General features: G+C 55.4%; 1 protein-coding gene across 9 annotated transcripts in view; it reads left to right on the forward strand.

The window, feature by feature from the left end:
- ADCY7 (adenylate cyclase 7) overlaps positions 1-13,882 on the forward strand; it is a 56,727-nt gene that overhangs the window by 7,659 nt on the left and 35,186 nt on the right. Inside the window, exon 1 of one of the 9 annotated variants that reach the window (XM_036881072.2) lies at positions 4,749-4,883. The exons of 5 other annotated variants lie outside the window; for them this stretch is intronic. The gene's annotated coding sequence lies outside the window, so the exon portion shown is untranslated. Of the gene's footprint in view, positions 1-4,748; positions 4,884-6,028; positions 6,178-10,887; positions 10,985-12,522; positions 12,544-13,882 lie in introns of those variants that run through there. 3 more of the 9 variants (XM_036881071.2, XM_057493180.1, XM_057493182.1) reach the window with 3 other exon arrangements.

Genomic DNA, 13,882 nt, shown 5'->3' on the forward strand with positions numbered 1-13,882 from the left:
GCTTCCTATGATATGAAATGTGTTCTTCATCCCCTCAGCTTCCTGTGCATTGGGAGTTGTATCTGGAGGTTTGATCTACCTCGGTTTTTATTTGTTCCACACAAGGGCACATTGCCCTTGGGAGGCTTGCTTGGATTGCTCGCATCCCTTTTTGTCATGCTGGCGGCCGCTGATGTTCAGTACCTTTAAGATAGTAATATGCTTAATTGTCATAAAAACCTTCCCTTTTTATATCGTCACAAGTGGTGCTGAATTTGGCACTGAGGGAGAACTTACAGTCACAGGCCTTTGTTCTTCCTTATTCCTACTACTTCTTCAAGGTAGTTACTTTTACCTATTCTCTTTTAATTACATAGGTAGTGTATTTTCATTAGAGAAATTTGGAAATCAGACATAAACAAGACAGACAAATATGAAATTAAAAGAGTGCTAAATCCTGTCACCTGGTGATAACTCCTAAGATCTGGAGTACATTCTTCTAGACTTATTTGCATAGAAAAAAGTAAATGCACACTGGTGATACTGGTTAATGAAGCCAAGAGAATACCCCACGTGGAGCTCTGTGGGCTGCCGTTTCCACATCGGGACGTCTCATCCCCTTCCCAGGATCTGCAGGCAGGGGTGTGGACTTCCTCCCTGATTCTCAGTAGTTCATACCGGGCTGGATGTGGGGAAGGACAGGCGGCCACTGGCGTTGCCCAGTTGCCAAGTTTTTCAAAGGAAATAACGCCTTTTGGTTGGCAGGCAGTTGCTTTCACATCTGTTCTTTTAGGATTCTCTGCTGTTACTCAACACACTGTGACCCTGGCTGGCTCTTCCCTTCTCCAAAGCCCTGTCACTCAGGCCTGGCAGAGGCTGGGGCCATAGGGGTCATGGGAGCCAGCCCCCTGCCCTCCTGCAGGCTGTACCGCTAGCAGTGTAGGATTGTTCATCTTCCCTTGTTCCGAAATTGGAACTGGGACAAGTGACAGCTATTTAGGTTTCTGCATAGGAAGGGCAGTGACTAAGGGAAGTGAGTTTGATAACAAAGATGCTGTTTACTTAGCACATGTGTTTATTTGGAGGGGCTTTGAGGCTCACCCCCAAGGCACCCCATAGGGCCGCCCCTGATTAGTAGGAGTCAGAAGGCCCTGGTTCCGTCCTATAACTTGTAACTGGTTATATGACCTCTGAAAACCCGGTTTCCTGTCTGTTAAGTGAAGTGAGCCAGAGCATCTGCTTATGTGCCCAGGCTGGGAAGGAAAGGATCCCAGCCCATCCTGAGTCCACAGCCGGGAAGCAATGTAGGCAGAGGAGCTGGAGGTGAGTCGGTGCTTTGGAATGCACTCCCTTTCCGCCAGTGTGAAAAGTCAATCTTGGAGGCGGGAGAGTGACAGGACCACAAGGCTGTGCCTGCCTCAGCAAGGCCCTCTGTGCAGGGGTCTCACTTCAGCCCTCCTGGCCCATAGTGTAGAAGAGTTGGGGGGCCAGGATGAGGGCAACCAGCAGACCCAGGGCCAGTACTGAGCCAGCCTGCCCTGTCCTCCAAGGCAGGTGGGTGTGAGGGATACTCATGCTGCTGGCTGCACAGAGTGGGTTCTGTATTTCTGCTCTGTGCTCTTGTTGGGAGAACCTAGGTGCAGATCAGTTTGGCAGAAACATCAGTAGGGCCTCTTGAGTGCCTGATTCTGGGGAGAGGTGTGTCTGATGGAGGAGAAGAGGTGGCCCTTACTCACTCTGAGCAGCCCCGGGTGCTGCAGCCAGAGTTAGTCGGTCTCGTCCTGACTAGTCTAGTCACTTCCAAGGTGGCTCCATCACATGGATGGCAAGTCGGTGCCAGCTGAGGGCAGGAGGCGTCTGCTCCTTGCCGCAGGGCTGCCTGGGTGTCCTCACCACATGGTGGCTGGCTTCCCCAGAGCCAGTGATCCAAGGGGGAGTGAGGTGGAAACCATGATGTCTTTTCTGACCTTAGAGGTCACACATTGTGATTTAGACACTATTTTGTTGGTCATGCAGATAGTAGAAGAGGGGACTGTGAAGGGTGTGCACACCAGGAGGCAGGAGTTGTTGGAGTGCCATCTTGGAGGCTGACTGCCACAGTAGCAGAGATGGCCCCAGCAGCTCCTAGCTCACATCCTTCCAGCCTAGTGAAATGAGGCACCTTTTTTCCCACAGTTCCCTTCCTCAGAAGGCTGGTTCTCCATAGGACTGGGGCTGTTACCAGAGTGGAAATGGATGCTACCATTGGAGGGTAACACTGTATATCCTCCCTTGAGAGGCTTGTGGCACCGTGACCTGGGGGAGGAAATGATGGGACATCAGGGAAGGCTTCCTGGAAGAGGTGGCATTTGTACATGTCTCGGCAGGATGGGTAGCATCTGAGCCAAGGCATGGAGAGTGAGGGCTTTTGACCAGGGCAGGCATGCAGCAGAGCCAGGAACTGAGAGAGCACCCTCTGAATGGCCTCCCATGGCCTCCAGCTTTAATTGAGCACCTACTATACACGTTATTGAGGACCTATACACATTTCTCACCCCTGCCTCCTGAGGAGTTGGATGATAGCATCCTGACTTTATGGATGGGCTCCCCGGGCTGCGAAGGCCATGTAACTTGGCCAAGGCTACTCTGCGTGGCTCTGCCAGAGATCCCAAGCCTCTCCCCCCCATCTGTGGACAAAGTGCTGGGTTGGGGCGAGTTGCCAGCCCGATTGCTTAGACTGCTCTCCAGTCTCCTCTGGGGGTGTGGTGAGCCCCCCTAACTTATGGGGAAAGAGATGAGGTGACTCTACTATAGATGCTTGTTTCACTGCTCACACCCCCTCCCAGAAACCTACCTGGAGCTCCAAAAGCCCTGGGGTGTTGTAGGGTTTCTCCTGAGGGGGAAGGGCTGGGCATCTGGGTTTGTCAAAAGGGGCTAAGCTGTTCGCTCAGCGCTGTTTGTCCCTTGGCCCACTGACAGCCCCGTCTGCTTGTTTTTGCTGTTGTTGGATTCCTTCTTGCCCACTATTTCACAGTCTTCCTCTTTCTAGGCCTATGGCTCCTGTAGACCAGTCAGGGCTTGTCCAGGCCATTTCCTTGGCTTGGGCCACCCCGTCTTGGCCCTGCTCCTTCAGGGAGGCCTCAGACCTTCCCCAGGTGGATGGGGTCTCTCCCCACAGCTGTGGAACCAGGTATCTCACCTTTGTGGATGCTTCTCCCAGGTCTTTGTGTTATGCTGTCGGTGGGCACATCTTAACCTGGGAGCTTGCCTGACAGGGGCTGTTTCCAAGTCACAGTTGTGTCCCCAGCAACAGCATGGGGTCCTACCCCTGGGGAGGAGGGACGGTGTTGCTGAGTGGGACAGGAAAGTGTCCGGGCTGTGCTCTGTGGCCTGGCACCTTAAGTGAGCAGAGAACAGTCTTCCCTGTCTGGTGCTGAGGAAGCCCAAGGTTGCCCCTCCTTTGTGGGGGAATTTGTTCAGCAGGTTTGGGAACATTGAGTGCCAGGGCTTCAAGATCTCAGGACACTGCACTGAAGAGGGTGTAGTAGAATTTGGAGCAGTCTCTCCCCAGAGAAGCCATTCTTTGTCTCTAGGGAGGGTCATGGAGTGAATGATTGAGAGCAGAGACCATAGAGTCAGACCTGAGTTTGAATCCTGTCTCTGACTTTTCTTAGCTGTGTGTACTTGGGCTATTGAGTGGCTTCTCTGAGCCTCTTCCATAGAAGAAGGATAAAAACAGGACTTTCCTCATGGGGCTGTAGGGGAATTACATGAAGTGGTCCATGATGCCAGCACACAGTCAGTGTCTAAATGCTGATCATAGGGCCCATCAGTTTGTGTGCAGATATCCTGCTGGGACCTTGCAGTTGGTGGGAGGTGTGGGGTGTCAAGTGCCCACTGGCTAGGACTGGGGATGTGGTGGGTCAGCAGGGAACAGTCTGACCACTGCCTTCTATGAGGAAAGAGCTGGAAGGGAGGGCATGAGTGTCAGCCGGGAAAATCAGGCTCTGTTTTCTACCTTGTTACCAAACAAGGTTTTACTGTCAGGATGAAAGGAAGAAAATGATCCCAGGACCCCATATCACATGTGCGCGGGGCTCTCTGAGGACCAAGATGTGCCTCTCTCCACTGTCTTGGGAGGTCTTCTTGCTTCCCAGTCTTCCTAGTCTGCTTCCTTGCCAACTAGAACCCCATGATCCCAGTGGGGAAACTGGCCTGGCAAAGCAGAAGGGGATCTGGGGTTTGATTCCTGGCCTCTGGAGCCCAGGAATGCCAGGTTCTCTGGGGGCTTGGGCTGGTCCTAGCATCTCGGAGGCAGCTGGGAAGGCAGCAGCTGGGCTGGAGAACTTTGACCTCTCAGACCATCCCCCTCAAAGACAGATAAAGCTTCCTCACTGCATGGGGAAACTGAGGCTCAGGGCCAGTCTGTGAGTGGCAGAGCCAGGACGAGGTTCCGTGCCAGGCTGCTCTTGCCTCTAATTGCTCATTAAGGATGCATTTACTCCTTGCCTCCAGAGGTCTTCTCCGGCTTCTAATGGAGGTTTTTGGTGCTTGCTTTATTTTTACTTTTTGAGAATTGTTCCGTCTTAAAGCTTCCTATTTCTGTGAAGTCATTGGAGCCAGGAGCCTGGCCTGACGGCTGCTCCCATTCCTGTTGAGGGCTCTGCTGCAGCTGGGAGAGGGGCTCCCCCTACACCCCGGAGGCGCTGAGCGGAGGCTTCAGCGTTTAGCCTTTGTGCTGCTGCCTCCCCGGAGCAGGAAGTTGTGGATCCCAGATGTGACTCATTCTCATTAGGTAGTCGGTGGAAGGCGCCTCCACATGTGTGAGCCTGGACTCTGGCTGAGGAGGGGCAGGCGAGGGCCGGACAACCCCCAAGCCGGCTCAGAACCTGGCCTGGCTGCCGAGAGGCCCTGAGGAGAGCCAGGTAAAGCGAGCTGTGGGGATGGGGCTCCGTGTGTCCTGGTGGCCTGGGCCTGAGGGGAGCTCTGGGCAGGCCCCCACCAGGGGGACCTGGCCTGGGAGTAGACGGACAGGATCTGGACTGCAGGTGGGGAGTCTCTGGAGCCTCCTGGGCAGAAAGCTGGGTGGGGCAGTTCCTGGACAAAGGACCAGAGACACCTGTCACTGGCGTTACCCAGCCTGACAAGAAGGAGCCATTATTACTGTGGCAGTGCCCACATGGCTTGTTCTGTCAGTATTCTACAAACCACAGACGTATATGTTCTCACTTCTTTTCAAGATTGTGATTTTTACATTTACAAGTAAACTGTATTTTTCTCAGTGACAGTATTATCAAGGGAAGGGCAATTGAACTTATTTTGTTAGATTTAAAGACATAAACAAAGGAAAGCCCTGAAAGTGATACATGACCAAGAGACAGAGAACCAAGATGCCTCAAGATAATGGAGTAGCCTCCCTTTCCCTTCCAACCCCAGGCCCCGGGGACCATGTGGACCATCAGGGGCGGGTCCTTCTGGGTCTTTCTGCATGCTCAAACGCATGTACCCAGACACAGGGAGAAGCAGGGGCCTCGTTTCCGCGTCACCACATGGGGTTCAGGACAGCTGGCATTGGGCACTTCCTCCCAGGCCAGCCCTTGGGGGAGAGGGTGGGGGTGGTGGTGAGTAGAGCAGAGGACTGGGCCTCCCAGGGACAGGGTCCCTGGTCTCACGGCCTGGAGGGGTGGCCGGAGTCCTGGCTGGCCCTGCCTGTTAGGCTGTGTGACTGTGGGCCGTTGGCCACAGATGTGTGGGTGGACGGTGTGGGTGGCTAGAGCAGCCTTTCTCACAGTGGGGAGTCCTGCCCCACTGGGGACCCTTGGGTGGTTTAGCCCATATGTGGAAGTACATGTTTAAAATTGTTAGACATTTATTTTAATATGTTTCAGAAAAATAATCTGTAAATAGGATCTGGAATCTGTGATTTCATGAATGTATTTTTGCCTTAGACAAGGCTAAAGATACTGAAATGAAAAGTGAGCAGTCTTAAGAGGAAGTGCCCAGTGATTGGCCCTGCCAGAAGGGCAGGCGTCTCTGCGGGTGACAGCGCGGGAAGTTGTCCTCTGAGCGCCTTGCAGTGCTTCAGTGCTGACCAGGCTGCTGGTCCCCACCTCCAGACGGGCCCTGGGCTTTCTGGGGTTTTCCTGTGGCTCCTGGTGTGAGGTGTGGAGGAGGGCAGGCTCACAGATCATTCTGGATTCTCAGTCTTCAGAAGGGAAGGTGAGAACTTTATGGGGAAAGAATAACCAGTGGTATTTTATTGACAAGAAATGGCTGTTTGCTGGCAGCCATAGTCTGGCGGTGGGGACAAGAGGGGGTCTTGCAGGGCCTCTTTGCTGGGAGTGGGGCTGGGGAGAGGGAGTCTTCCTGTGGGTGGTGAGCAGTGGGATGGGGCGCATGGAGCCTCCAAACAAGCCAAGGTGCTTTTCAAGAGGAGACGCAGGTCTGACTTGACTCACTTGGGGGACATTCATCCCCCTTCGAGTTTGTAGCAACAGGCTTAACCGATTTCCGGCCTCCTCCCCAGTGCCCCTACCTTTCAGCTTACAGAAAGGACAGATGCCCAGCAGGGCACTTCCTTGTGCAGGGTCACACAGTGAGCGGGTCCCAGGGGTGTCCAGTCACACACGGTATGTCATGGAGAACTGCCAACTTGGGGACCCTGTGCCTTGTCTCTGGAGAGGCTTGGTGGGGCAGAGCTGGACAGGGGCTCTGGGGGGCTTTGGAGGGTCAGTGGGGCTGGTCCTCAGTGGTGGAATGAGGAACAGGTTCCTTGAGGGAGCCCCGTGCCTGGGCCTGGCCTGACGCCTGGGCTGCACCCACTGAGGGGTGGCTGGGGCAGAGTCAGGGCTTCACCCCAGCTGGGCCCTGTGTTCTGGGATGTGTGCTGGAGTCCTGCCTGAGCTGGGAGGTGGATGACCTAGCCCTTGGGTTCTCTGTGGCTTGCCCTCCTGCTATTACCAGGGAACAGCAGAAGGTGGTGGTTCGTGCTGTCCCGTACTTGCCTCCTCCTGCCTGGGAGGAAGGAGGTGTGGGGCACATTCACATGGGCTGAGGGCAATTTTCCAGATCCCATTGTTCAGGTGGAGGGCAATGCTTAACCCAGCTGGGAAAGTTCCAGGGCCTCTGAGGGAGCAAGCAGAGTGGGTCCCACTGGGTACCTGAACCAAGTGGCCAGTTCTAGCTGCTGTGGGACTGGGTCTTGGGGATGGGAGGGAATGCTGATGGTGGCCCTTCCAGGTGTTCACTGTGTGTAAAAAGACCTATGTAGCCAAGGGCTGGAGCTAGCTTGGTGTAGTGAATGAGACCACTGTGGCATCTGAACACCAGACGGAGAAGCGTCTGGAGGGCATCAGGTCCAGTCCTCTACCACCATGCAGAGTCAGGTGACACTCTGGTGGCCTGTGTTCAGGCCCCACTCTGCCTCCTTCCAGTGTGTGAGATGAGCAAAGGATTGGCCCAGTTTTTTGCATCTATAAAATGGGCTGCTTGTGGTTACAGGATTAAATGTGTCAGGTGGTTATTAAACAAGGGTTAGGATTAAACAAGGGGACACCCAGACTGTTCCTGGCACAGCGGAGCCACTGCTCATTGGAGGTGTTTGTCATTATCGCTGTTATATAGCTGTGTTTGGGGCTCTCCTCTGCGTTCTGCTGCCTTGGTTGGGAAGGTGGACATCCCCTAGGAAAACCTGGGAGATGAGGGTGGGCAGGGCCAGGCAAGGGGGCCCCCCTGGTAGCCTGCAGCCCTGGGGCTAATTGCTATTGCCCCCTTCCTTGGTTTCCTGTCTGTGGAGTGGCAGTGCCCATGCAGGTTGCTGGGAGACTTAAATATGTGAAGAGCACTTCCCAGCTGTCTGAGGTCAGTAAGCTCAGGCCTAGAGGTCCGCTGGTAGTGGCTGGAGCTCTCCAACCTATGTGTGGGGACTCCTGCCCCCCTTGCCCTCTGCCTAGTGGCCGTTTGGCTCTGCCTTCACCCAAAACCTGGCTTGCAGAGTCTCCATTTACCCACTTGGCCTCCTCACCCTTTCCCCCCAGGGAGGGTCGCGTGGTGCCCACCCAGTAGCCATTGGCATTTGGCTTGACCTGCTTATGGACTTTACAGCCGGCCACATCACGGCTGGGGCATCGCCCAGTCCTGGGCACAGACCTGCCGCACCTTCCATTCCCTGGTTTCCCCCTTTCCCATTGCCCCTGCCATTGTCCTGGAGGTCTCTAGGGGTGGGGTGGGGTGGGGTGGGGCCAGAGGTGGGCAGAGTTCCTCTTTGGTGACTCTCCTGTCCCTGGCACGGGGATTGTCCTTCCTCCCACCATCTGCGGGTCCCTCTGACAGGTCTGCTTTTCATGGGTATTTTCTGAGCACTTACCAAGTGCTGCACTGGTGAGATAAACCTTAGCTGATGCTGATGTCAGCACAGGGTGGCACCACTGCCTGCGGGCCCTGGAGGAGAGGTCCGTGCACTTCCTGGGTTCCTCTGACAAACATCTGGTCAGTTTCTCTGTCTGGGGTCATGCTTGAACCCCTCTCCTGGCTGCTGGGGTGCTCCTGGTCCTGGCTGCCTCTCCCTCTCAGCCCTGCCTTGTAGGGCCCTTATGTGCCCCAAGCCGACCTCCGACCCGGTCACCAGTCCGGCTTGCCTCTGCCGTCCGTCTGCCCCTGCGGTCCCCTCTGCTAAAGTGCTTCTCCTCCCTGCACCCTCTCCTGGCTTGTGTCACCATGTGAAGGCTCTTCAGGGTTCTTCCAGCCCCCGAGTCCGTCCCCTTGGCAGCCTCCCCTCCTCTTCGGCTCCATGTGGAGCCTCCCCCTCACTGGCATCCATGGGGGGGACACCAGGAGCATCCTTTCCCCTTCCTCCCTGAAAGCCTGTCCCACGTGAACCATCGGAATGAAGTACTCCACGACTGTGCCCGAGGGAAAAGCAAATTGAGGACTTTGTTGCAGGCGCCCCAGTTCTCTGCATGTTCCTGGCCCCTGAGGACCACCTCCTCAATCCCTCCTAGGCCAGGCTGGAGGTGACGAGCGGAGCGCTCTGGCCCCAGGGAGGAGGCTCGGGTCTGCCTGCGGCGCAGCACACCTGGCTTGTGGGGAACGGGAGGCCCTGGGGTGCTTGTAGTGGTGGTGCCGCCACTGAGCTCTTGGGACCCAGAGAAGCCTGATGAGGGAGACTTTGTCTCTCAGGATCCAGGTCCTTCTTGCCACCTCGGGAGCATTTCCTGGCCGTTGGAAGCGCCTCAGTCTCACTCCCTTGGGTGCAGCCGGTTCCTGGTGTTGCTGGCTGAGCAAGGGGTGGCCCAGAATCCTAGGGCACAGCCCCTCTGCACAGATGGGGAAACTGAGGCCCAGAGGACACCCCAGCCTTGGGGCTAGTGTGCATTTTCCTGGTTGGAGCTGTGTTGGAGGCACGTGTTTGGGATCTCACTCACTGGGGGTGTGTGGATTAGGGGCCAGCTTCAGTCTCCCCATCTCTACAGGAGCCATGGCTGACTCTGCCTCCTGCGCATTTCCCTGGGTGTGGCCCAGGGGCCTCCAGGTCTTCTGTCCCTGCTCCTGGCCTCCTCCACTTGTCTCCCTTGGCCCCATGTGGCTCAGGGAGGAGGAGCCCCTTGAAGTTTGCTGGAGGTGGTACTTTAATGGGGAACCGGAGCTAATGGGGAGACAGCCTCTTTTGAATCACCTAGACTTCCTGGAGCCACTGCTCAGGTCCCCTGGGGAGGGGTACATTAGTGCCAGGCAGGGCCTGGGGCAGGGGCCAGCACTTCTGCATACTTTTGTTGCAGGGTGGGGGCGGAGAAGGCAAGAGAACTGCCTTCTGGGGGCCCACAGGAAGTCAGACTGAGACCCTTGGGTCCTGAAGTGTGTTCTCCAGTGCCTGTTGATGTCAAGTTTTTCAGGCTGCCCACCCCTTGTGTTTGGAGCCAGCTGGAGTGACCCCATGGGATGGTACTCCCTGTGTGCCAGCCTCTGTGTGAGGCCTGAGCATTCCCTAGCATCACCAGCCCATTCTGTGTGAGGAAACAGAGGCCCAGGGTGGTTAATTAACATGTCCATGGTCACACAGCCCCTTGGGTGTTACACGTTGGGTCTCATAGCCTGTTTGCTCAACCACTAGGCTTTTCTGCCTTCCTACCTGCCTGGCCTGAGGCTGCACCCTTGCCCATCAGGCATTTCTTGTTCTCATGTGGCTCATTTATTACACGTCCCTCCCAACCCCCAACAGTAGTTCCACAAGGGACCCTGTGTGTGTCTTGCCCATTGTGGCCTCTGCACCTTGGCTGGTGTCTGGTGAGGGCAGGAACCCCTGAGCCCTGCTGGAGGGGCAGGGCCCCCAAGCTGGGGCCTGTTTCCCTGTGGTTGAAACAGCACGGTAAGGTTGGCACTCTTCCATGTGCAGAGTTTCTGGATTTAGGAGGTGCTTTATAGCCATGAAGTCATTTCACTGCCAGAATAGGCCAGTGAGCGGGGGAACATTTGCATCCCCATTGCTCAGGTGAGAGACTGAAGCCTGAGAGGCAGATGACTGCCAGAGCTCATGCGGATGGAACCAGGGACACCAGATTGGGGCCTAGCCCCTGACTGCCAGTTCACTGTGGGCTGTGTTTGACTCAGGCAGTGGAGTTTAAGGTTCGAGTGTCCCCAACATGACAGGAAGTGTTGGATTCTGAAAGCTGGGCAGTGTGTGGCCAGACGTTAGCCCTGGGGGAGGTGCCATGTAGCCAGGCAGTGACAGGCCAGGTCCTCTGTGCTTCCACGGGAAGGGCAGGCCCAGGGGAAAGCCAGGCAGGCCCTGAATTCACATTAGGAGGGGATCGGGCAGCCCTCCTGGAGGAGGTGGCAGCTGAGCCTGGCTCTGAAGGGTGGGCAGGAGTTTGCCAGGCAGAGGGAGTTTGTGGGTGGGGAGGTAGGTAGTGCTTTGAGGCTGTGGATCCTGGAGACGAAAGGGTGGAGCTTGTTTGGGGAACCAAAATCAGTCAAATCACGCAGCCATGGAGAAGGCCTCAGGAAGGCCTGCAGGAGTGTTTGGCCGGTGGTGAGCAGGACCGGGCTTGGTGTTCTTGGGGTCCCAGACAGGCGCAGAGAGCCCTGGTGGACTGTGCCAAGAGGAGGCTTGGGTTGGGGAGGCATGGGGCTGCTGTGGACCAAGGCCCATCACAGGGGCTCCCTGTGCGCGGCCGGAGCCTGGCTCCGGAAGGCAAGATTGTTGAAGGAAGGCGTGAGTGACCAGAAGTGGGGGGCTTGGCTCCAGGGGCAGCATGGGGAGGACCTCCTGAGCCCCTGTTTGGGTGTGGCTCCAGAAGCCAGGCTGTGGTTGTGGTCGGGGAAGGTGGGCTGGGGCCACTTTTCCTGCAGAAGGGCTCTTGGCGGGAGTCACCAGGCAGCCATCTGTCCCTCACATGTCCCCTTTGCCTTGCTCAGGTTGTCAGGGAGCTCTGGGGCTGTGGGTGTGAGCGCGAGCGCCTTGAATTAGGACCAAGGACTCTGGTGACTGGTGCTGCAGGAGCCAAATTACGGGCATCTGGGCTAGGTAGTGGTTTTGGGGGCCTGACTAGACAGTGATTCCTCACTGGGCTCCATGAATGGCTGGGGCAGGCCACGGCCTGCTGAGTTCTGGGCAAGGGGGCCTCTCCATCTGCTTTCTGCTTTTCTCACTGACCTCTCTGTGGCTAGCTTCTCTGCTAGCTGAGTGGGAAGGGACTCATAGACCCTGGAGGCCCAGAGAGGGTGAGAGACAGCTCAGGTTACACCGTGGGTCTCCCAACATTCAGCCCAGGACTTTGTCCCTTGCACTGCTTTGCCTGTGGCAGGTAGGGAGACCCAGGTGGGTGGACCACCTCCTTGCATTGCATGGAGAAGCAGGAAGTACAATAGGGGTCTTTTCCCGGTTGGTACTTTGAACTCTCTCTTGCTCTCTCTTCCCAGAGCAGATTGCTTCCCAAACTAAAAACTGCCCGAGGGCAGGGGCTGTGTGCCCAGACCACTCCTCTCATCTTTGCCTCTCCCCACCCAGAGCTAAGCTCAGGGCTGGCCCCTGGCTCACAAGCTGGAACAGGGCTTGCCCTCCCCCATGAACCCATCCAGCCCAACCCAGGGTCAGGTGGAGGTGTGGCCCCCAGGCTGAAAGAGCTCCTAGGCTGTCAGAAAAGGGGAGGACAGTGCCTCTCCACACTACAGCGGCCCTGGGAGTTGGGGGGCTTCCCGGGGAGGAGTTCTGAGCTGTTCTGGAGACTGCCCAAGTCAGCAGTTCCCAAAGGGGGTTCCTTTGAGATTAGTGCAGACAGAGTCCCATGATCAAGAAAGGCTGGGAAATGTTTAGCTGTGTTCTTTCCTACAGGGCATCTCAGACACTTTAATTTGTTAATGTGTGCAAGGAATCTGTAAAGGAGGAGGAGGAAGAGGGTCAGGCACTGTGACCAGAAACTGGTGTGGGAGTGAGTGGCTGTGTGTGGGTAGCTGCTCACGTTCCCGCGCTGGGCAGAGCATACCCCAGGAAATGCTGGCAGAGGGTGGAGAGAACCTGGGCCTCAGAGTAGGGCAGGCCTGGGTTTGAAGCCCAGCTCTACGGTTTCCCAGCCAAGGGGCTTTGGACAAGTAAGTGAGGATCCCAGAATCCATCCCAGGCTAGAACTAGAGTGAGAGCAACCCCACCCCAACCCTGGGGCAGGATGAAAGGGCCTAGCTGGTTCTTAGCAGGTTTGCTGGTGGCTGTTCTCTGAGGAGGGAGACGGCCAGTCAGGGATGCCAGCTTGGCTGGTTTTCTGCCTTGTGTGGTTCCCAGGTTGGGTTCAAAGTTTGCAGGGCTTGTCTTCAGGGCTGGGTGTTCTGCTTTCTCCCCTCTCAGCAGGCCTGGAAGTTTTGGGGTGAGGACCCTGTGCTGCCTGGCATGCCACCTGGGAGCTCTCTTTGGCTCAGATCCACATCCCCACCTCCCCCCGACCCCAGGTTGGGTGGACAGCTGCTTTCTTGCGGCCCAACTAGGCAGCACGTGGGGGTGTCAGCCCCTGTTACTGCTCATGGCCCCAGAAAGGAGCCCTGAATTGCTGGCCACTGCTCATCCACCCCCAGAGGCCAGGCCACTCCCAGGGCAGAGTGGGGGCCATGGCTCACTGACCCCTGCAGTGCTGTGACTCATGACCGGGCTGGGGCTAGAGGGGAAGGGACAGGTTCTGGGCCCGCCCCGGACCTCACAGCCCTTTCTGCCAGATTGATGATACTTGTCATCTTGACTTGGGAGCTTTGTGCCAGGTGCAGCCTCAGCACTCTGCATGCCTTATCCACACCGAATCCTCTCGAAGCCCTGGGTGGTCAGAACGTTATTCTCCCTTTTTTAAAATGAGGAAACAGAGACATAGGGTAAGTAACATCCAAGGGTCATGTAACTTAGACATGGGACCTGAGGCTGGCTTTTTTCTTTCTTTCTTTTTTCATGGGTTCTATTTATTTTTTGTCTATTAACATACATACTTGTATATGTATATGTATACACACATACAGCCCAGTGATCATGCCAGGAACACATCTTCCCATGTTAATATATTAAACTTACTATGTCAACCCATCAATCATCTTATATTGTCCTTTGAAGTTTTATCCTGGAGTCTTTTCTTTGTAATTTATTTTTAAAACCACTTTATTGAGGTATGATTGACATACAACAAGCTGTGCATATCTAATATATACAACTTGATGAGTTTGGAGGTAATTATCCACCTGTGAAACCATCAGCACAGTCCGTGCCATAAACTTACCCCTCACCTCCAAACATTTCTTCTTGCCCTATTCATTTATTATTATTTTTGTGTGATAAGAACCCTTCACATAAGGCCACCCACATAGAAAAGTTTTAAGTATACAATACAGTACACAGCTAACTAGAAGCACTATGTATACAGTAGATCTCCCTTATTCTACTGAAAACTCTTTTTCAGTT

The sequence above is a fragment of the Manis pentadactyla genome, chromosome 15, assembly GCF_030020395.1.
Source record: "Manis pentadactyla isolate mManPen7 chromosome 15, mManPen7.hap1, whole genome shotgun sequence".
Lineage (NCBI taxonomy): Eukaryota > Metazoa > Chordata > Mammalia > Pholidota > Manidae > Manis > Manis pentadactyla.